At 35.3% G+C, this 24705-nt stretch overlaps 1 long non-coding RNA gene across 2 annotated transcripts in view; it reads left to right on the plus strand.

Annotated features, from left to right (window-relative positions):
* Positions 1-8993, plus strand: part of LOC109560180 (uncharacterized) — a 141025-nt gene extending 132032 nt beyond the window's left edge. For both annotated transcript variants that reach the window (XR_011567249.1, XR_011567248.1), the window contains one exon: positions 8227-8993. This is a non-coding gene — a long non-coding RNA (uncharacterized lncRNA). The remainder of the gene's footprint in view (positions 1-8226) is intronic.
* The last annotated feature ends 15712 nt before the right edge of the window (positions 8994-24705 follow it).

Below are 24705 nucleotides of genomic sequence, written 5' to 3' on the forward strand. Positions count from 1 at the left end.
CTTATAATTTAATCTGTTTGTGGTTAGACAGTATATCTTATATGACTTGAAATCTTCTAAATTTATTAGACATTTTTTATGACCCAGAATTCACTTCTGTCTTGGTAAACGATCCATGTGCACTTGAAAGAATGCATATTCTGCTGTTGTTGGCTGGAGCACTCTATTAATGCCAAGTATACCAATCTGGTTAATAGTGTGGCTTGTCTTCTATACCCTTAATTTTGGCCTATCAATTATTGAGAAGATAATTGAAATCTCCTGTAATTGTACATTTACCTATTTTTCCCAGCAGTTCTTCTTAGTTTTTGTGTTTGAAACTGTTATTAGCTTAATAAATGTTTAGGATTGGTTTGTCCTTTGAATATATTGACTTTCTCCTCATTGTAGAATGATCTTGTATATCTCTGGTGATATTGTTTGCTCTGAAATTTCCTTTGATATTAATACAACCACTTCAGCATGCCTCTGATTGATTGGTGTTATCCTGGTATATGTTTTCTCATCTTTTAAATCTAGTATATCTTGATATATAAAAGGTATTTCATATGGGAAGTATGTAGTTAGATCTTTTTCTATCCAATCTGCTAATCTTTGCTTTTGCAACATTTAGGTTCTAGGTTATTTACATTAGGGTTGATTCTGCTATGTTGATTTTTTTTTCTCGGTTATTTTTTCCCTTTGTTCTTCTCCTCTGCTTTTGCATTAATAAAAATTATTTAATAGTCCAATTTTATTGCCTTTGTTTTATTGTTATTTATAACCCTTTTTGTATTATTTTAGTAGTGGCATTTGTGTTTATCCCAATCTATTTTCAAGTGGTATGATATACTTCATGTTTAGTGCAAGTAATGTTTAGTTCTAGTACTAGTACTTTTGGATAGCTTCTTTTTCTTGGCTATGTCTTCAACCTCATTAATTTTTTCTTTGCCAATGTCTACTCTGTTAATCCTAACAATTGTATTTTCATTTCAGACATTGTTTTCATCTTTAGAAATGCAGTTTGTTCCTTTTAAAGAATATATCTTTCATATCTCTACTTAACACGCCTTTATTTTTCTCTAGCTTCTTGACCATACTGAATATAGTTATAATAACTTTAATATCTTGTATAAGCTATCTTCTGTGTCATATTTGTTTTGGATTCAGCTTATTGACTTTTCTCATTATGATCATTTCTTTGCATGACTTTTCATTTCTATTTTGAGGCCAGAGTTATGAATTTTAACTGTTTTGTAATCCTATAAATAGTTTTGTAATCCTATAAATATTTCTAAATATTTGTGCATTCATGTTATGGTACTTGGAAACAGCTTGATTCTTTCAGTTCTTGCTCTTAGGCTTTGTTAAACATGATCATAATACAATTTGTTGCTGTTCAGTTTCTTGGTCGTGTCCAACTCTGACTAATACAATTCAGTCAGTTGCTAATTTACCCAACTTCTGAGGGAAAACACTTCTGAATATTCTACCAAATGCCCATGAAATATGAAGCTTTACACTGTGTCAGATGAGAGCAAACATTAATTCTGGCTCTGTGTGTATCCCAGGGATTGTTCTTTTTTAATGTTTCTCAATGTTTTCTCTCTGGTATTTAGAGATTTCTTATAAATCCTGAGCACTTTCGATGCCTCCTTCAGATCTCTAAATTTCTCTGTCTTCACAATTCTCTTCTCTCTGGCACTCTTCCCTACAATATCTGGCTCTCTTGACCTTTGCAAACTTACAACTTGGACATTTTCACCAAGAGCTATGTTGGAGCCATCATAGGGCTAATCTTGTTAGACTGTGTGGTAAGTCACTTCACTTACCAACTCTATGCAACCCCATGGACTGTAGCCCACCAGGCTCCTCTGTCCATGGGATTCTCCAGGCAAGAATACTGAAGTGGGTTGCCATGCCCTTCTGCAGGGGATCTTCCTGACCCAGGGATCAAAGCCGTGTCTCTTATGTCTCCTGCATTGGCAGGCAGGTTCTTTACCACAAGTGCCATCTGGAAAGTCCTCTTGTTAGCTTAGCTGATCTCTTATTGCTTGATTTCCAGTGTCTTGAGAACCACTGTTTTACTTATATGCCTCGCTTTATAGTTTTCATGCACGAAGAAAAATCTTTTCTCTGAAACTCCTTTCTGACCTGAAGTATAAATTCTGTTGAGCGATTTTCATGTTCTTATTAGCTGTTCCCATAAAGAAGGGAATGGAAACCCACTCCAGTATTCTTGCTGGGAGAATTCCATGGACAGAGGAGCCTGGAGGGCTACAGTTCATGGAGTCACAAAGAGTTGGACTGAGCTACTAACACTTTCACTTCATAGCTACTTTACAAAATGTCATCATTTTTTTGCCCATTTAAAAAATAGGGTTATTCTTTTTTTTTTTTTTTTAGAATTTAGCTGTACTAATTCTTTTTATATTATGGAAAACTTCTAGTGCAAAAAGTTCTAATATTAATGAAGTCTAGTTTATCAAGTTTTTCTTTAATAATACTTTGTGTCCTACCTGAGAAAACCTGACTGAAAAGGTCATGAAGATTTTCCTCTATATTTTCTGTTAGAGGTTTTATAACTCTAAGTTTTATTTTTAAGTTTAAAATACATGTTAGGTTAAAATTTGTATGACATAATAGATAAGATTCACTTTTCTACCTTTTGATATTAGGCTGTTTCAGCAGTATTTGTTAAAAGGACTGTTCCTTTCTGTCAAATTACTTAGACACTGGGGTTAAAAATTAATTTGGTTATGATTCTTTTTCTAGGCTAACTAGTCTGTTTATCAATATCACTGTATTGATTCTTGATAGCTTTACCAGTTAATCTTGAAATGAGATGATATATGTCTTTCATCTTTATTCTTTTTCAAAACTGTGTTTGTGTTTTGTTTCTCTGTATTTTTATAATTTTTAGAATACATTTGTAAATTTCCACAAAGTAGGCCTGATGGAATCTTTTTTGGGATTCCATCAAATGTATAGATCAATTTGGGGAAGATTTGCATCTTAAAATACTGAATCTTTAATCCATAATCATAGTATATTTTCCACTTTAAAATTTTTCTTTACATTTTCATTAATTTCTTTCAGCAGTGTTTTTTGCTGTTGTCACTGTACAAAAATAGTTCATATATTTTCTTAAATATATCATTGATTAATAGCTTAATGCTATTATAAATTAAAAAATTTAAATAATATTTTCTAATTGTTTGCTGAAAGTATTTAGATATACACATGATTTTTGTATGCAGCCCTTCTATTTTGCAATCATTAAAATCACTTTTTAGTTCTACTAATATTTTTTTTAGATTCTGTAGGGTTGTCTAGGTTCACAGCCACAGGTAGAGACAATTTTACTTCTTCCTTTCCATTCTGCATCCTTTTTGTATTATTTTACTTTGTTTTCTTACATCTTTGCAGTGAGTAGGGTAGGGAAAGTATTAAACGGGACTAGTGAGAGAGAATATCTTCACCTTGCTTCCTATTTTAGGGAGAAAGTGCTCAATTTTTCTCTACTATAATGTTACTTACAATATTTTTAATGGGTTTCCTTTTTCAGGTTGAGGAAGTTTCTTCTATTTCTAATATGTTGGTGGTTTTTATCATGATTGTGTATAGAATTTTGCTAGATGGATTTTCTCATCTATTTGTTGCTGTTGCTAAGTTGCTTAAGATGATTGTATTATTTTTCTCTTTGATGCCCTGTGTGTGTTAGTTGCTTAGTCGTGTCTGATTCTTTGCAACCCCATGAACTGTAGCCCACTAGGCTCCTCTGTCCATGGAATTCTCCAGGCAAGAATACTGGAGTGGGTTGCCATTTCCTTCTCCAAGGGACTTTCCCGAACCAGGGATCACACTTGGGTTTCCTGCATTGTACAGAAGGCAAATTCTTTACCAAGGAAGCCCATTTAAGCACCTGCCTGCTGAGGCAGGAGACATGGGTTTGATACCTGGTCTGGGAAGGTTCCGTATGCCTCAGAGCAACTAAGCCAGAGCTACTGAGCCCTCTTGTCTAAAGTTTGTGCTCGGAAATTGAAACTGTAATCAGAAATCTTCCAGCAAACAAAAGCCCAGGTCCAGACGGCTTCACAGCTGAATTCTGCCAAAAATTTAGAGAAGAGCTAACACCTATCCTACTCAAACTCTTCCAGAAAATTGCAGAGGAAGGTAAACTTCCAAACTCATTCTATGAGGCCACCATCACCCTAATACCAAAAACTGACAAAGATCCCACAAAAAAAGAAAACTACAGGCCAATATCACTGATGAACATAGATGCAAAAATCCTTAACAAAATTCTAGCAATCAGAATCCAACAACACATTAAAAAGATCATACACCATGATCAAGTGGGCTTTCTCCCAGGGATGCAAGGATTCTTTAATATCCGCAAATCAATCAATGTAATACACCACATTAACAGATTGAAAAATAAAAACCATATGATTATCTCAATAGATGCAGAGAAAGCCTTTGACAAAATTCAACATCCATTTATGATAAAAACTCTCCAGAAAGCAGGAATAGAAGGAACATACCTCAACATAATAAAAGCTATATATGACAAACCCACAGCAAACATTATCCTCAATGGTGAAAAATTGAAAGCATTTCCTCTAAAGTCAGGAACAAGACAAGGGTGCCCACTTTCACCATTACTATTCAACATAGTTTTGGAAGTTTTGGCCACAGCAATCAGAGCAGAAAAAGAAATAAAAGGAATCCAAATTGGAAAAGAAGAAGTAAAACTCTCACTGTTTGCAGATGACATGATCCTCTACATAGAAAACCCTAAAGACTCCACCAGAAAATTACTAGAACTAATCAATGAATATAGTAAAGTTGCAGGATATAAAATCAACACACAGAAATCCCTTGCATTCCTATACACTAATAATGAGAAAATAGAAAGAGAAATTAAGGAAACAATTCCATTCACCACTGCAATGAAAAGAATAAAATACTTAGGAATATATCTACCTAAATAAACTAAAGACCTATATATAGAAAACTATAAAACACTGGTGAAAGAAATCCAAGAGGACACTAATAGATGGAGAAATATACCATGTTCATGGATTGGAAGAATCAGTATAGTGAAAATGAGTATACTACCCAAAGCAATTTATAGATTCAATGCAATCCCTATCAAGCTACCAACAGTATTCTTCACAGAGCTAGAACAAATAATTTCACAATTTGTATGGAAATACAAAAAATCTCGAATAGCCAAAGCGATCTTGAGAAAGAAGAATGGAACTGGAGGAATCAACCTGCCTGACTTCAGGCTCTACTACAAAGCCACAGTCATCAAGACAGTATGGTACTGGCACAAAGACAGAAATATAGATCAATGGAACAAAATAGAAAGCCCAGAGATAAATCCATACACATATGGACACCTTATCTTTGACAAAGGAGGCAAGAATATACAATGGATTAAAGACAATCTCTTTAACAAGTGGTGCTGGGAAATCTGGTCAACCACTTGTAAAAGAATGAAACTAGAATACTTTTTAACACCATACACAAAAATAAACTCAAAATGGATTAAAGATCTCAACGTAAGACCAGAAACTATAAAACTCCTAGAGGAGAACAAAGGCAAAACACTCTCCGACATACATCACAGCAGGATCCTCTATGACCCACCTCCCAGAATATTGGAAATAAAAGCAAAAATAAACAAATGGGACCTAATCAAACTTAAAATCTTCTGCACAACAAAGGAAATTATAAGCAAGGTGAAAAGACAGCCTTCAGAATGGGAGAAAATAATAGCAAATGAAGCAACTGACAACTAATCTCAAAAATATACAAGCGACTCCTACAGCTCAATTCCAGAAAAATAAATGACCCAATCAAAAAACGGGCCAAGGAACTAAATAGACATTTCTCCAAAGAAGACATACAGATGGCTAACAAACACATGAAAAGATGCTCAACATCACTCATTATCAGAGAAATGCAAATCAAAACCACTATGAGGTACCATTTCATGCCAGTCAGAATGGCTGCGATCCAAAAGTCTACAAGCAATAAATGCTGGAGAGGGTGTGGAGAAGAGGGAACCCTCTTACACTGTTGGTGGGAATGCAAACTAGTACAGCCACTATGGAGAACAGTGTGGAGATTCCTTAAAAAACTGGAAATAGAACTGCCTTATGATCCAGCAATCCCACTGCTGGGCATACACACCGAGGAAACCAGAATTGAAAGAGACACATGTACCCCAATGTTCATCGCAGCACTGTTTATAATAGCCAGGACATGGAAGCAACCTAGATGTCCATCATCAGATGAATGGATATGTGGTACATATATACAATGGAGTATTACTCATCCATTAAAAAGAATACATTTGAATCAGTTCTAATGAGGTGGATGAAACTGGAGCCAATTATACAGAGTAAAGTAAGCCAGAAAGAAAAACACCAATACAGTATACTAATGCATATATATGGAATTTAGAAAGATGGTAACAATAACCCTGTATACGAGACAGCAAAAGAGACACTGATGTATAGAACAGTCTTTTGGACTCTGTGGTAGAGGGAGAGGGGGGGATGATTTGGGAGAATGGCATTGAAATATGTATAATATCATGTATGAAACGAGTTGCCAGTCCAGGTTCAATGCACGATACTGGATGCTTGGGGCTGGTACACTGGGATGACCCAGAGGGATGGTATGGGGAGGGAGGAGGGAGGAGGGTTCAGGATGGGGAACACATGTATACCTATGGTGGATTCATTTTGATATATGGCAAAACCAATACAATATTGAAAAGTTAAAAAAAAATAAAAAATAAAGTCTGTGCTCCTATTACCTTAGTTTTGTTAAGCAAATTGATTAATTTTCAGATGTTAAACCAACTATACATTCTTTGGATAAACCCTATTTGGTCATTATAAATTAACTTTTTCAATGTTGCTGGATTTCATTTGTTAATTTTATATTATTATTATTTTTTTTTGTATCTATGTTCATGAGAGTTACTACTCTGAGGTGTCCTGTTTTTGTAATATCTTTCTCTGGTTTGGGATTAAGGTAATGCTGGCCATTTACAATGAGTTTGGAAGTGTCCCCTTCTTTATTTTCCAGAATATTTTCTGTGACATTGGAATTATTTCTTCCTTAATTGTTTGCCAGATTTCAACTAGTAAAACTTTTGGGCTTGTAGTTTTCTCTGTGAGGAAATTTTTATTTACAATTTTAAGTTCCATCCTAGATGTAGGGCTGTTCTGTGTTAGTAATGTAATTTCTCTCTTTCAAGTAATTTGTTCTTTCCAAATAAATGGTTGAATTCACCTGTTTGTTCCCTCTCCTTGTTTAATCTAATTAGAGGTTTTTCACTTTTTTTTGAGAACCGGCTTTTGTTTTCTATTTTTTGTCTATTGTTTTTCACTTATATGTTGATTGATTTAACATAGCAGTATTATTTCCTTTTTTCCCCTAAATTTTTATAGTTAATATTCTGTTTGAGTGTTTTCTTTTTAAGGTGGAGCTGCAAATAGTTTAATTTAGGCTCTTTGTTTTCAACATAAGCATTTAAGTCAAACCAACAAATTTCCTTTAACCACAGTTTTAGTTGCAGTTCACAAAGTTTGATGTGTCTTATAATTAGTTTTATCAGGTCAAATAGTTTTTAATTTTGGAGAAGACAATGGCATCCCACTCCAGTACTCTTGCCTGGAAACTCCCATGGATGGAGGAGCCTGGTAGGCTGCAGTCCATGGGGTCGCTACGAGTTGGACTTGACTGAGTGACTTCACTTTCACTTTTCACTTTCATGCATTGGAGAAGGAAATGGCAACCCACTCCAGTGTTCTTGCCTGGAGAATCCCAGGGACAGAGGAGCCTAGTGGGCTGCTGTCTATGAGGTTGCACAGAGTCGGACACAACTGAAGCGACTTAGCAGCAATAGCAGCAGTTTTTAATTTTACCTTTTGCTTTCTTATTTGGTCCATGGGGTTTTCAGAAAAGTATTTTTAAGTTTCCAAATATTTGGGCATTTCCTGGTATTTTTAATTGACTTCTAATTTAATATCACGACTTTTTTTTTGTAATGAGCTGTTTATATATTTTGGAGATTAATCCCTTGTTGGTTGCATCATTTACAAATATTTTCTCACATTCTGTAGGTTATCTTTTCATTTTGTTTATGATTTACTTTGCAGTGCAAAAGCTTTATTAGGTCCCATTTGTTAATTTTCGTTTTTATTTACATTACTCTAGGAGATACTCTTGCCTGGAAGATCCCATGGATGGAGGAACCTGGTGGGCTGCAGTCCATGGGGTCGCTAAGAGTCGGGCACGACTGAGCGACTTCACTTTCACTTTTCACTTTGATGCATTGGAGAAGGAAATGGCAACCCACTCTAGTGTTCTTGCCTGGAGAATCCCAGGGATGGGGAAGCCTGATGGGCTGCCATCTATGGGGTCGCACAGAGTTGGACACTACTGAAGCGACTTAGCAGCAGCAGCAGCAGCAGCAGCAGGGGATGGATCCAAAAAGATATTGCTGTGCTTTATGTCAAAGAGTGTACTGCCTATGTTTTCCCCTAGGAATTTTATAGTATCCCCAGTCTTACATTTAGGTTTTTAATCAATTTTGAATTTATTTTTGTGTGTTGTGTCAGGGAATGTTATAATTTCATTTTTTACATGTAGCTGTCCAGCTTTCCCAGCACTACATATTGAAAAGACTGTCTTTTTCCCATTGTATATTCTTGCCTCTTTTGTCATACATTAATAGACCATAACCCTGTGGGTTTATTTCTGGCCTTTTTATCCTTTTCACTTGTTTATATCTCTATTTTTGTGCCAGTACCATAGTGTTTTAATTACTGTAGCTTTGTGTTATAGGCTAAAGTCAAGAAACCTGTTTGCTCCAGCTTTATGGGGAACACATGTATACCTGTGGTGGATTCATTTTGATATTTGGCAAAACTAATACAATTATGTAAAGTTTAAAAATAAAATAAAATTAATTAAAAAAAAAAAGATTGCTTTGGCTATTTGGGGTCTTTTGTGTTTCCAAATAAGTTGGAAAGGGTGTGGAGAAAAAAGAACATCCTCCTACATTGTTGGTGGGAACATAAATTGGTACAGCCACTATGAAAAACAGTATGGAGTTTCCTTAAAAAACTAAAATTAGAGCTACCACATGATCTAAAATCCCATTCTTGGGCATATATCTGGGGGAAAATATAATTCAAAAAATCCATGCACCCCAGTGTTCACTGCAGCACTATTTACAGTGGCCAAGACATGGAAGTAACCTAAATGCTCATTGACAGATGAATGGATAAAGAAGTAGAATATATATACCATGGGATATTATCTAGCCATAAAAAAGAATGAAGTAATGCCATTTGCAGCAACATTCAGAGACCTAGAGAACATCACTTACTAAGTGAAGTAAGCCAGAGAGAGAAAGACAAAATCATATGCTATTGCTTTTATATGGAATCTAAAAAGAGTGATAAAATGAACTTATATACAAAACAGAGATTGACCCACAGACACAAAACAGACTTATGGTTAGCAAAAGGAAAGAGAGGGGGTAGGGATAAATTGTGAATTTGGGATTACACATTACTATATATAAAATAACCAACATGGACCAAGGTGAAAGTGAAATCGCTCAGTTGTGTCCAAATCTTTGCAACCCCATGGACTGTAGCCTAACAGGCTCCTCTGTCCATGGGATTTTCCAGGCAAGAATACTGGAGTGGGTTGCCATTTCCTTCTCCAGGAGATCTTCCCAACCCAGGGATTGAACCCAGGTCTCCCACGTTGTAGGCAGATGCTTTACTATCTGAGCCACCAGGGAAGTCCTGGACCAAGGTACTATATAGTAAAAGGGACTATACTCAATATTTTATAATAACCTATAAAGGAAAAATATCTGAAACAGAATAGATATATGTATATGTACAACTGAATTACTTTGTTGTACACCTGAAACTGAGAGTTTTGTAAGTCAACTATACTTCAATCCAAAAAAGTGCCATTATGATCAGACTACAAACTCTGTATGACTTCAGTCCTTTTAATTATTCAGGTACACTTTGTTGGAATGAGTATTCTGTAATATCAGATATGTCAAGTTGGTTGATTGTGTTATTCAAGTCATATTTACTCTCACTTTTTGTGTCTATGTTTTCCACCAATTTACTGAAGTGTTGAAATCTTCAATTGTTATTGTGGATTTGTTTCAAGTTCTTTTAGCTTTTGTTTTAAATATTTTGAAAAACTGTTGTTTAGAATATTCACATTTAGTATTGCTCCTTCTTCTTGGCTAATTGAACTTCTGTCATTCTGAAATGTTGATTCTGTCATATCCTTTTCCTGGAATGTACTTTTCCTGATACTGATATAGCTGCTTCAGTTTTCTCTTAATTAATGTGTGCATGCATGTTTTTTGTTTTTCTGTCCTTGTCCTTTTTTTTTTTTGTCCTTGTTCTTTTACTCCATGTCTTTGTAAATTCATTTATTGATGAATAGTGTATGGTTTAGTCATGATTTTTTGTTCAGTTTGAGAAAAAAATTTGGAAATTTTAGGCAGTTTGTGTGTAGTATAATTATTAACATCATTGGAGGTTAGCTTTTCCATTATCTTATTTGTTTTCTTTTTGTCCTATTCTCTTTTCCTCTTTGCTATTTTCCTGTTTCCATTTGAATTAGTTTGACTATTTTGTAATGTTTGTTCTTATATATATTTTTGTATTATTAGCAATCTTTATTTTATTTCACTTAGGTGTACATTGTTAACCTTATTATAACCTACCTTCAAATAATAGTATACCACTTTATGCACATTATAATAATCTTAGAGCTATATACTTCCATTTCCCTCCTCCTTTTTATATTATTGTGCTATTTTCTTCCATATTGCAAATCTAAAAATACTATTATCAAAATATTTACTTATTTCTTAGAGTTTAAAAATGGATAAAATATTTTTTTAGACTTAACATGTATTTTCCATATTGGCATGCATAAATGTCTTTGGGTACGTTGAATTTTCTATGTGCTTTTATTTTCCTCTAGCTGAAGAATTACTTTGACATTTCTTTAATGGACGCCTGATCCAACAAAATTCTCTGAGGTTTGGCTTTTCCCAAAATATATTTATTTTTCTTTCTTTGTTGTGTTTTATTTATTTATTTTTACTGAGGTATGGTTGATGTACAATATTATATGTTACAAGTGTACTATATAGAAATTCATAGTTTTTAAAGGTTTTATTACATTTATAGCTATTATAAAATATTGGCTGTATTCCCTCTATTGTACAATGTGTCCTTGTAGCTGACTTTTTTAATGATGTTTTCAGATATAGAATTCTAGCTTTACCATTTTTTTTTCTTTTAGCACTTTAAAAATGTCATTGCATTGTATTTTGAACTGCATTGTTCTTTATATTTGAAGTTATTCTTATCTTTGTTCCCCTGTTTTATGTACCATGTCTTTTTTTGGGGGGCTGCATTTACAATTTTCTCTTTAATATTAGTTTTCAACATTTTAATTACGATATGCCTTGGTATTGTTTAATTTGTTTACTATGCTTGTGTTTAATTGACTGTTAGAGTGAAAGGTTTATAATTTTAATCAAATTTTTAAAAATTCTGACATTATTTCTTCAAATATTTATCCACCCTTCCTGATGGTTGCTAGATTAGATCCAAAGGAATATCAAAGATATATTGTGATACATTATTTACTTTGAGAAATGATAAATAGGAAAACAACTCCAATTTTAATATGCTTTATAATTTTGCAAGTTGCTTTTATCTACATTTAATGTATCATTCAAACAATTATGAAAATTAGTTTACTTATTCTATTATCTCATTGTGTTATTGAAGGTGATGGAAACAAAGAAAATATAAAGAACATATGTATAATATGTTGTAATAAGTGATTGTATTGGAGGCTTGCATCCTTCACTATGGGAAAGCCAAAAAAAAAAAGAAATCTTACTACCCTGCGTTGGGATGGCTAGGAGACAAAAATGGTGACATTTCAGCTGGGTATTAAAGAATGACTGTAAGTGTACTAGTTGGAGAAAAATGGAAGAGAAATATGTTCTATTGAGGAAAGAATACTTGAAAAGGCTTGGAGACTTAAACAAACCTTGTTCTTTGAATTGTGATGAGCCATTTGTTATGACAGAAGCTGGAGCACAAGAGTTTGTGAGAAAAGAGGTATTAAACAAACAGGTTGATTCCTGAGTGCTATATTAGCAAACTTGGGTTTTTAAATAAAGGTAGTATATTGTGTTCCCTTTTTATGGTGATTTGTTTTATAATGATGTCAAGGGTGTGGTGATTTAACCAAAACAGAAAGTAAGAATGAACTTCTTTTAAGTAACTTTGCTACTGAAGTAGTCACAGTTCTTTTTTGCTCCCAGTTTTCCAAATCTGTCTCAGTATTATACAAACAAAGAACTATATAGTAGGCTTTTATTTGCATTACTTTTACTGTCCCCTGTTAGAAACTGTGACAGATAAGCTAGAAAACTGCCTTCCTTTCACTCACATGAGACAGAACCCTTTCCTGATCTTTTAAATTTGGGATGTTTGCAATGTTGGTGACTTCTTTTAGTTCAGTGATTGAACTGACTAAGCTAGGAAGGAAATATCTGAAACTGACATGGACCTTTGCCAGAAGATTAGCTAGGGAAATGTTAGATTTCCAAAATTTAGTCTCTATCCCTTTAAAACAGATAATTTACAGGAGAATAAAAAAATCTTGAAAATTAATGGCAATTTTGAAATAGAATATTTTGTCAAAATCAAATTCATTTCATTAAATGCTTGAGAAGAATGCAACGAGTAAATGAGGTATGAATAACTGTAAGACGGGACAATTACCACCTCAGAAACAATATATTTGTAAAGTTAATTCTTCTCGAACATGAACAATCCCCTTACACTTGACCCCTTTCTATTGCCTCTTCCATGCTTGAACTCTCCTTGAACTTTGAAGATCCATCTTGAGAGTATGATACGGCCATCTCTTTTGCATCTGGTTATTTTAGCTCCAATTTGCAGCCCTAAAATGGCAATTATGGTGATATATTGCTCAAGTCACCCGACATGGATTAGTATCGGGATCAGCACATTTATGCACAGGAGTAGTGAATGGAGACTGCAGCTATGATTTTAAATGACTTGATTAATTCTGAAACAACATTTCAGAGTCCATTAGGTCCAGCAGGTGTTGGGGTGCAGACTGCTTTTTCCTAAGCAGCATATTCGATTAAAGTGCCAAAGTATTTTGGATTCAAACATTGTATTTCCCAGAACAGTTTCCTTTCACTCTGTTAAATCCCCTTAACAATCAGCACTCCTGAAAGAGATCCTCTCCCCATTCTGCCTCTACCCAAGTTCTCTTGTGTCAGTTAGTGACCTGCCAGCTCTGTTTGAGCAACTTGAACAATGTGTTCTGTTCTTGTTCAAGAGGGCATTTACATGACAGAACTGCTGCTAAAAGCTCCTGCTGACTCAGGTCAAAATAAGGCCAATTGTGCTGTTTATCCTAAGGGCCATTTCATCAGCAACTCATGTCAAGGTTAGCAATGTGTCTGGTTAATGCCTTGATTCAGTGCTTTCTTTTACTACTAAAAATACATGTATATGACTTTACACATCTCCCTTCTGCCCTCCACCCCTTCTGGATGTCACTGCTTTAATAAAAAACATGTAGGGCTGGGTTTTTCATTTAAGTTCTTTGGGATTTCAAATTCCTAGATTCTTTGTTGATTTTTATGGATTCTAAGGTATCTTTCTTAGAAAAATTCTGACAATGGGCTTTTCATGCTTCATTACTTCCAATTCTTTTCTTTACAGCATAGAGAACATTTCAATGGGTCCATGATACAACAGTTGTAGAATAATCTCGAAATGTGGCACAATGATTTGTTCTGTCGTCTGTTCTCCTAGCACAATGTACTTGTCTCTGCTAAGCACATATCAACATGAATTCTAACTATTTGTGTATTACTACATCTGTCCTCCTTAGGAGTTACAACTTGTTCTTTTATTTTTGTGCTAATTGCATATCTATCCATCCTTTAACCCACCCATCCATCTATCCATTCATTCATCTATCCTAACACATTCAGAGCCTTCCATTATTACTAATTGTTGGTGGTGTTCTTTGCTAAACCATGTGCTAGATACTCAATAAATATTTTTAATTACTTTGAATGAGTATGTTTTCAGAAGCCAAACAAAGATCAAATCATAGTGTTTTAGTCACCTGCAATTAATACTGCCATTGTAAGTAAGGATATAATAAATACACAAAAATCGTTTAGCAGTATGAGGCAGGACAATTGGATACTAGTATTAGCTTTTTTACTACTGGTTGAGTAACTTCAAGAAGTCACATAATCTCTCTGTAAATTTTTTTATCTTTAATATGTATATAAAACTGTTTGCCCTACTCAACTTATGGTGCTACTGAAAGGGCAGAATAGAATATAAGTGAAGATATTTTAAAGCTATCCAAAAATACTATTTAATATGATGATTAAGTATACGATTATGTTTTAGATGTGGTATGCCTGGGAATAATATCTCCCATAGCAAGAGAAATAGTGTTCATTATGAGGCTAGCATAAATAAACCGATAAAACTATTCTACTGTCCAAACCCCCAAATTATAAATTTATATATACACATTTAATATACTGGTCAATACAAATTTCCTTCGTAAGAAATGGATACCAAGTTTAGCTATCGCAGTTCAAATTTTTCTTTTACACTAAAAGGAACAATATAAAAACTGAATACACATTATTTTAACTTTGAAAACTTAGAGGGTGAGTTATCTAATAATTTTCCATATTGGCTTTAAAATCATTTTAATTTCAAAGGATAGCTTATAATTATAGTTGTATAATTTATATATAAATTAAAAAATGCATGAGCTTTAAATACATGAGCTTAAAAATGGAGACTTTTCCTCTTCTGCTATCTCTTTCTTCTTGCACATATTGAAACAACTATAAGATAGGACATAGGAGCCAGACAAATAGAAATACTTATTACTTCTAACAGCTGAATTAGTGAATATTACTTTAGATTTATGGCTGGAGAGGGCTTGCTAATATATCATTTGATTATAACCTTTCTTCTCTCCTCCGAACTATAGGCTCCTCCTTGCAGAGATAGGTCTTGAACTGCTAAACTCTCATGTGGGAGAAGAGGTTCAAAAGCTTGCACCCTGTAGTCAAGCAGGATCTGAAAGAGGGACCCAGAAGATGCTGAGTTGAATGGACTTCATTACTTCTCTCCAATTTATCAATTAGATCAGTCATTCTTCCATTGGAAGAGTGAGTTGAGGGAGAGCCTGAGTATCTCTTCCATGGTTTGCCCTGGGGAATAAAGTGAAAATTTCTTTTTTCAGATGGAAACAAGAGAAACAGTAGTAAGTGTCCTCCATAAATCATTATTGTCTGTTACCCTCTGAGCAAACTCCAGCTTCATAGCAGAACTCAGGCCATGCCAAGGGGACTGTCAACATCTCCTGGACTCTGAGAAAAATAAAGGCCTTGCCCTTTTGTTGTTGTTGTTGTTCAGTCTGTAAGTGTGTCTGACTCTTTTGAGACCTCATGGTGTAGCCCACAAGGCTCCTCTGTCTATGGAATTTCCCAGGCAAGAATACTGGAGTGGGTTGCCTTTCCTTCTCCAGGGGACCTTCCTGACCCAGGGATCGAACCCAAGTCTCCTGCACTGGCAGGAGGATTCTTTACCACTGAGCCATCTGGGAAGACCCTTGCTTTTTTGTGAAAGTGAAAGTGAACTCGCTCAGTCGTGTCTGACTCTTTGCAACCGCATGGACTGTAGCCCGTCCCTGCCATACCTTTACTTTTAAAAAATCTAGCCAAGAGTTTAGTCCTCTTGTTTAAAAATAAAAGAAAAAATTTTCCCTAATGTAAACTAGTCTATCTTTCACTTCAGAAAGTTGGACTTGTTAGTTGCTAAGGCTTCTTTTTATTGAAAATATTTAGAGACTCAATGATACAACATTCATTCAGGGAAATCATGAAATTGCTCAAAAACTGATTTTACACTTTTCAGTCAGGCTTTCTTCTTCTTTCATTCTGAAGAACTAAGGTTGTTGATTTTAAATGGTAGATGATCAGATACTTCAAATCTTTTAATAGAAGTCAATAGCAAATCAGTCAATTAATGTTGAATGAAAACTATCAAAAGATAATTTCAGCGCATTATATTTTATAAATGTCATTATTTCACTGTTTTACTTTTTCAGGCAACACTTTCTTGGGCGTGGGAAAAAGTCAATTGAATTTCACATATCTTTGTTGACCATCTATTGTGTGCAAGGCGTAGTGCCAAATGCTATGGAAAATACAAAAACAAGATATAAAAATTATAAAATATGATTCCTATCTATATATAAAAGCAATTTCACCTACAAGCATTTATATCCTAGTAAAAATATACTGAAAAAATCCCAATAGTGCAGGCCAAGGACATTATAATATGGTCTGAAGTAAAATAGAACAAACCCAGAGCTGCCTCTGGGTTTTTTTATATAATGAAGATTTTATAATTTTCATTAAAAAATCAATGAAAAAGAGACCGTAATACTAAAGGCATGTATTTTAGTGAGAGGTATATTTGAACAGACGGGACCCACAGAATCCAAAAGAGTATTGTAATCATACAGTTGTACAATAGCACAAAACTCTAAGTGCCTGAGACGGAGCTTTGAATAGCTCAGTGAGTCTTTCGTTTGAATAGATGGTTTGGGCAGAAGCTTCTCAGGCTTTGGAAGAGTGTGGAGGAAAGAGGAGAATATAATATTAAAATCTTACCCCTGAGCTTTAAGATGAGAACAGCGGACTTCTCTCATCCAAAATGCGTTGAGATTATCAAACTATTTTAAACAGCCAAGAAACTGTAATTTAAACCCAGACACCTTAATGGCATGAGGAGTTTCCATAGAATCACTTTATAGAAGAGTACTCTCATGTCTTGACATTTCTTCAAGTTTCTTTAAGCAAAATTAGTTAATGTTCATAAATTAAGATTCATATCATCTTACTGATTATGAGAGATGAATACCCTACTGAAAAGAACAAATAAGACTGAAGTCTGCCTTAAAGATGACACTAAGTTCAGTTCAGTTCAGTCACTCAGTCCTGTCCGACTCTTTGTGACCCCATGAACAGCAGCACACTAGGCCTCCCTGTCCATCACCAACTCCTGGAGTCCATCCAGACTCCTGTCCATTGAGTTGATGATGCCATCTAACCATCTCATCCTCTGTTGTCCCATTCTCCTCCTGCCTTCAATCTTTCCCAGCATCAGGGTCTTTTCCAATGAGTCAGTTCTTCACATCAGGTGGCCAATGTATTGGAGTTTCAGCTTCAACATCAGTCCTCCCAATGAATATTCAAGACTGATTTCCTTTAGGATGGATTGGTTGGATCTCCTTGCAGTCCAAGGGACTCAAGCGTCTTCTTAAGAGTCTTCTCCAACACCACAGTTCAAAAGCATCAATTCTCTGGAGCTCAGCTTTCTTTATAGTCCAGCTCTCACATTCATACATGACTATTGGAAAAACCATAGCCTTGACTAGACAGACCTTTGTTGGCAAAATAATGTCTCTGCTTTTTAATATGCTGTCTAGGTTGGTCATGGCACTAAAGGAGTAAATAATTGCTTGTTAAGGTTTTTATTTGTTAGCTTACTTCACAAACTTTCTTAGTTTCCACCTCATCATAGAAGTACAGAATTCTTAAAGTTTGAAGTATTTTTAAAGGTCATCTAAGAATAACTTCTCACCCATTTCAATGTCTCTTAAAATGTCTCTCATAGATGTGTATAGCAAGTACATACCTCCTGAGCAAGCCATAGTTTGGTAGTTTTAGTGATTCAAAGTTTTTAAATTTTAGGTTGAAACAAAATCTCTTACTTGACAACCTTCACCCATTAATCCCATTTCTGACCTTCAGATAAACATAGAAAAAAATCTATATCCCCATCTGAAGATGACCTTCAAATGTTTGCATGTAACTGTAATGGCTTTCCTTAATTTTTCCTTTGAGCCAATCGTATTCAGTTCCTTCAGTTATTCTTTGTGTGGCATCTTTTTCAGGAGAGTATCTTGGGAATAATATTTCTCTGTACTTTGAGTTTCATTGTTATTGTTCACTTGCTAAATCACGTCTGACTTTTTGGAACCCATGGATTGCAGCATGTCAGGCTCCTCTGTCATCCACTATGTCCCTGAATTTGCTCAAATTCATGACCATTGAGTCGGTGATGCCATCCAGTCATCTCATCCTCTGCTCCCCCCTTTCCCTCCTACCCTCAATCTCTCCCAGCATCAGGGTCTTTCCCAATGAGTTAGCTCTTCGCATCAGGTGGCCAAAGCATTGGAGCTTCAGCTTTAGCAACAGCCCTTCCAATGAATATTCAGGACTGTTTCCTTTAGGACTGACTGGTTTGATCTCCTTTACTGTCCAAGAGACTCTCATGAGCCTTCTCCAGCACCACAATTCTAAATTAATTTCATAGGCACTGAAATTAGGCACACTCTCTTCCTCTCTACTCTTTTTGGACCTTTGCCACATCTCCCTTCCCATACAAAATTGTTGCAAGGTGACTTGGAGGCATAAATAAGCACTGAGCTTGCATGAGCAGACAGACAGTTCTAACAGTTTGAGAGGGATTCAAAAGGGAATGCTGTTTACTTGCAAAGAGGGCTGCTCTGCAGACCACTGCTCTGTGTAAGGCGCTCACCACTCAATTTTTAATCAGCATGAAAACTTGAGAATCTATTTTCTTAGCATTTAGTAGTGAATTAACACAAAACAACTGGTCTTATTATATTCTACATGGTCAAGTACATATACCTCCGACCTTAAGTCTACTTATTATAGGTCATAGCACTAAAAAATATTTCCAAATGATTGAGGACAAAAATCTTTCTGTGGAAAGGTGTTTTATTTGGAGCCTAATTTCTCTAAGTTTTTTGACTGTGTTTATTCATTGCACAGAATAATTTCTCATTTTTCCAGTGTTTTTCTCTTTTTTTAAATTGAGACACAATTGGCATCACATTAGTTTCAGATGTGCCACATAATGTTTCGATATATGTGTATACTGCAAAATAATCACCATGATAAGTCTAGTTAACTTTTTGTCACTATTCCTGGTAACAAAAGTTTGAGAACTCTTAGGATCTACTCTCTTAGCAACTTTCAAATATGCAATACAATATTATTAACTACAGTTACCATGCTGTACATTATATCCCCATGACTTATTTGTTTTATAATTGGATGTTTATACCTTTTGACTGCCTATACACATTCTGCTCACTCCCTAACCCCCATCTCTGGCAACCACCATTGTGTTCTGTGTGTATTTGTGTGTGTGTGTAAGATTTTACATATAAGTGAGATCATATGATATTTGTTTTTCTGTGTCTGACTTATTTCATTTAGCATAATGTCTTTAAGGTTCATCCATGTTGTCATATATGGCAAGGTTTCATTTTTTTAATGGCTGAATAATACACACACACACACACACACACAACCTTTTCTTATTCATTTATCCTTTGGTGGACACCTCAGTTGTTTCCATATCTTGCTATTGTAAATAATGTTGCAGTGAACATGGGGGTGCATATAAATTTTCGAGTTAATATTTTGTTTTCTTTGGAAAAATACCCAGATGTAGAATTGCTGTATCATATAGTAGTTCTATTTTTTTTTCTTCAATTTTTAAAGGAACCACCATATTCTCTTCCGTAGTGGCTGTACCAATTTACATTCCCATCAATAGTGCATGAGGATTCCCTTGTTCGCACTTTTCCTGAACTGGTATTGCCTAAGAGTTGAAGTGCAGATATCAATTATCCAGAAACAGACATTTAGTTGATTTTGAAGAAACCCAAACTTCGACTATGATTATTTTGACATTGAAAACTACATTTTCCTCTGAGTTTCAAATCATAGCAAGTTATTCAGGAAAACAAATATTTAAGGATATCCTGAAAGCCTAGGTTTAAGTTAAGGAGAGGACTATATAAAAAGGTGAGTGGGCATTCTAAACACTTAGGGAAACTACTGTAGGTATTGGGATGATGGAATGATGGCAAAGGTGTATAGTGGAATGTGAATTCACGGGAGGGGCATGAGTAAGAAGGTGACAGGGGCCTGTGTCTCAGATGACCGTCTCTTATTAGAACTTCTGTTGCTGACACTTCCCACAGACAACAGTGACCTGTTAATATATTTTGCCTGAGAAAATGGAAAACCCAAACTTCACACCCTTCCAGAGTCTAGCAAGTGGACACACTTCAGCATGCCTCAGTGCACCACAGAGGGACCCTCTTTTCAAAACGCCACACTGCCCTTCTCTGGGACCTCCCCCACCTCCAAGCCTTCGAGACAGCAGCCTAACACTAGTTGTGTCTGTAATGAATGAGGAGGAGTGGCAACACCCCACTCCCTGTCACAGACCTGAAAATTCCGTTGAAATATTTCCTCTGAAGCAGAATCTGACCTCAGGCACACAGCATCCTGTGTTCGTATTTCTCACTCTGCTCCCCACTAAAATGGTGGATTTTAACACCAGAAGCTCAAGAAAGATGTGCAAAACAGAGCACAAGGATATACAAATCTTTATTTTATTAACACTGTAAATTCCATTTTCTCAGAATGGCCAATTTTTCCTGCCCAGCAGCAAAAAGACAGTTAAAGGGACTTTTGGTGACATTCCCTTTGTTTAATGAAGCTTGGAGTTATGGGCAAGTGCCTTGAACTGCCGTTATTATCTGCATGACTGAATAAGGGCTGAGGGTCCAGATCTGTGCAAAGAGTTTTATTGCAAATAGGCACATTGATCATTCATAATCAGACCTACCAGGTCAGCAGTGCTGAGGCGCCAGCAAGCCCTGAAAAAGCTGACCAAGGGAGCACTGTGCTCACAGGTTAATGTAATATTCAAGCAGACTGAGGTCTTTCCTTTTTTATATGCTTGTCTCTTAGGGTTCTTCTGACAGAGTGGGAATGAGAACCCACACGATCTGAACTGTATCCCATATAACCAATCACCATGCCATCCCCAGTTCATCTTAGGGCTCCACAAGTTTCCAGAGCCTGGTTTCTTTTAGAGGTGCATTCCTTCAATGTAAAGATTTGTGCTTTAGATCTTCCAAAGCTGCTTTGGAATATTATAGAGCTGCTTCTTGTAAATACATGGCCTTCTGATTCCCAATATTTACTCACATTAGCAGCTACATTCAGGAGGGAGCATTTCAAAAAAGATCACTTCTGAAGATTTAGAGTGAATTTCAAACCACACGTTTGTTTCTTCATTTCTTTGTCTAGTCAGCTTTCAAAATATACTTTTGAACCCATGAACATCCTACTTAAAAATTCAGCTTTATGGAAGTTACTGCTCTTGTGAAAATATGATGAACATATTACTCTCATGATGAGTCCAAGGTATTGATCTCACAATGGTCTTTGTGTCCTGGATTTCTGACACAGCAACACATGGATGATTGAAAAGGTGAGTGCCTTCTCCTAGGTTACAAATTTGGGAGCACTAGAAACACAGGCAGAATATCTTCTGCCTCCCAATTCTGCTCAAAAAAGTAACAAAGCTAAGGAGGTATTTATCATGAAAAGGGACAACAGTATTGGCAGAGATTTAAAATTTGAGCTGATTACGAAGTCAAAGAAGAGTAGTTTGAGATTAATAGCATATATAAAAGTACCAGAAACTTAATTTGATGTTCTGTATTCATACAGAAAAATGATATCACTAGGCTGCTGAGCATGGAGTGTGCTTTGTGAATATTTTTCTATTGGTGATGAATTTGCAGTGATAAATCCATTCATGATCACTCAGTTATCTTGTGACCGAGGACAGTCACAGGTAAGATGACCAGCAAGGGTGAGAGGTTTACTGAATGATGAACTCATGAGTTTGCTAGTGTAATTTCCTAATTGGCTATCCTAATTGAACACAGAGTGCACTAAAGGGTTAAGAATTTAAGTGTGACCAATTTGATAATCACTTTTCCAGATATTTGATTCAGGCAATTATTAGACTTCAATAGGACATGATTCTTCAGTGATATGTTAAAAAATGATGAATTTTTACATCTAAAACAGCCAAACATATATATTTACAGATGAAAGTGTTTTTAGAATTTTTTTCCCTGTTATCAAACTCAAGATCATCTGAAAATGGTAGTCCAACAAGCTTTATCATTGATTTTTGCTTAGTCAAATACGTAGTTGATATTTAGGTCACAGTAATTTGATTTAAATGATTAACCGGGGCAGTTGAATCATAGATTTTAGAAATATAAGGACTTTATGGCTTAATCCTTTGCTTTGTAACTAAGCTTGAGGCTCAGGAAAGTAAATGACTTCTTCTGAGGCACTAGGCTAGAGATTGTCAGAAGCTTACACCTCAGTGTTCCTTACTTGCACTTTGTAATAATTTGTATTCTTTAGTTTTTCACACATGCATATTCATTTCTGGTCCCCCCTCCCCCCCCCCAAAAAAAAACCCTTGGAGAATACAACCATTCTGGTTACCATGGTAATTGTATATGGGACCCCTATTCTATTTTCTATGACTGGTCATTTATTTGGATTGTTATGTTTTTACATTTTTTCAATGTATTCAGTACATACTGTGTCCTTTTAAAAATTTCATATTTGGAAATATTTTTGAACTTATACAAAAGTTGCAAGAAAAGCACAAGCTCAACTTCCACAAATATTAACATTTTATCATATCTCTCTCATTTTCTATAATACTTATTATTACTTATTTCTGGATCATTTGGAATTGTTGCTGATATAGTCTCTTAGTATATCAGTGTATATTTCCTTAAAATAAGGCCCTCTTCCCACATGACCACAGTATAACTATACCATCAAAAATCAGGAAATTAGCATTAATATAATTCCACCATCTAATCCACTGATCAGATTCAAATTTCACCTTTTGTTTCGATTATATTCTTTAGAAGTCCAAGATCCAACTGAGAATCTTGCATTGCAGTTAGTTTTCATGTTTCTTAAGTCTCCTTCAATCGGAAACAGTTCCTTAGTCTTCTCTGGTGTTTTATGACCTTGACGTGTGTGGAAAAGCATGGGTCACTTGCTTTGTAGAATCTCCCTCATTTAGGTTAGTGTGATATTTCTTTCATGATTAAATTTAAGTTATGAATAATAAGCAGGAATACAACAGGAATGATGTTATATTATTTTCAGTTTATAATACCAAGGGACTCAGCTAAGATTTCCCATTACTGGTGGTACACACTTTACTTGACTAAAGTATTTTCTGCCAAGCTTTTCCTTTGTAAAAGCATTTTGTACTTTTTAAAAAACAAGTAATTAATGAGTATTTGTGGAGAGATGTTTGAGACCATAGGAGTATCCCATTCCTCACCAAATTAATATTAGCATCTATTGATGATGCTTATCTGAAATAATTATTTTTTCATAGTTGCTAAACAATTACTTTGTAATTCCAGGTTTCCTTCTACATTGTTGGTGGACATTTGACTTTAAGCAAGATCTTTCGATCTTCCCCATTTATTTAATCACCATGTAGTTACATCAGTATGAACTCAAGGATATACATTTTATTCACAGGGTTATAATTTTTGTGTTCATTATTTGTTATTCTGTTCCATATCTGGTCCATGGGAGTTCCTTCAGGCAGATCCAATGTCTTCTCGACATGCACTCTTTATTTTTTTTTTGAAAAATCATTGCTTTCTGGCAAGGCAAGATATTCCAGGATTATCATAGTCTTTTTCTGCTCCAAGTCCTAAAATCAGCCAACTCCTTAAGGAATTCTGTTTTTTTTTTAGTGAAGAGTGGCATTTAGAAACCAAAATCTGTGCTAACTACCTTCATTGCTATAGGCCATTTTTGGTTTTAGGTCCTCTCAGGAAATATACATAGGAAATATATTTATATTTTTAAATGCATACATATATATACATAGATCTGTATGTTTATATGCACACATATATTTATATAAATATCCATCTCTATTTCTGTATCTTTGTATCTCTCATCTCTATTTGTCTTAAAAAAGAAACTTGAATTTACACTGGTACCCTCAATTCCAATCTAAAATAACAGGATTATTCTAAGCTTTTCCTTTTTCATATATATAAATTTTTTTTTTGGACATTAAGAAAATCTGACTTTCATCAACCACAATATACTTATTTGTTTGCTTAAATACCAGTCTCAGAGACACATAAGATTTCTCCTTGGCCCTGACATCATGGACCCCAATCAAATGAGATTTTTTTTCTCAGCCCTGGCCCCAGAGAATATACTAATCAAGTCTTTGTACATCTTGCCCTACCCCCATCCCCCATCAGCCTTTGCAAAATTCTGGTGGAGTCCATAGCCAAATCCTCTCTGGTCCTGACTTTGTCTCAATGCAGCGTATATACCAGGTGACTTCTCATCCAGCAAACTCATGCTGGCAATATACTTTTATAATTAATCCAAGTCTGCTGCTGCTGCTGCTGCTAAGTCGCTTCAGTCGTGTCCGACTCTGTGGGACCCCATAGACAGAAGCCCACCAGGCTCCCCCGTCCCTGGGATTCTCCAGGTAAGAACACTGGAGTGGGTTGCCATTTCCTTCTCCAATGCATGAA

The sequence above is a fragment of the Bos indicus genome, chromosome 6 (genome assembly GCF_029378745.1).
Source record: "Bos indicus isolate NIAB-ARS_2022 breed Sahiwal x Tharparkar chromosome 6, NIAB-ARS_B.indTharparkar_mat_pri_1.0, whole genome shotgun sequence".
NCBI classification, from domain to species: Eukaryota; Metazoa; Chordata; class Mammalia; order Artiodactyla; family Bovidae; genus Bos; species Bos indicus.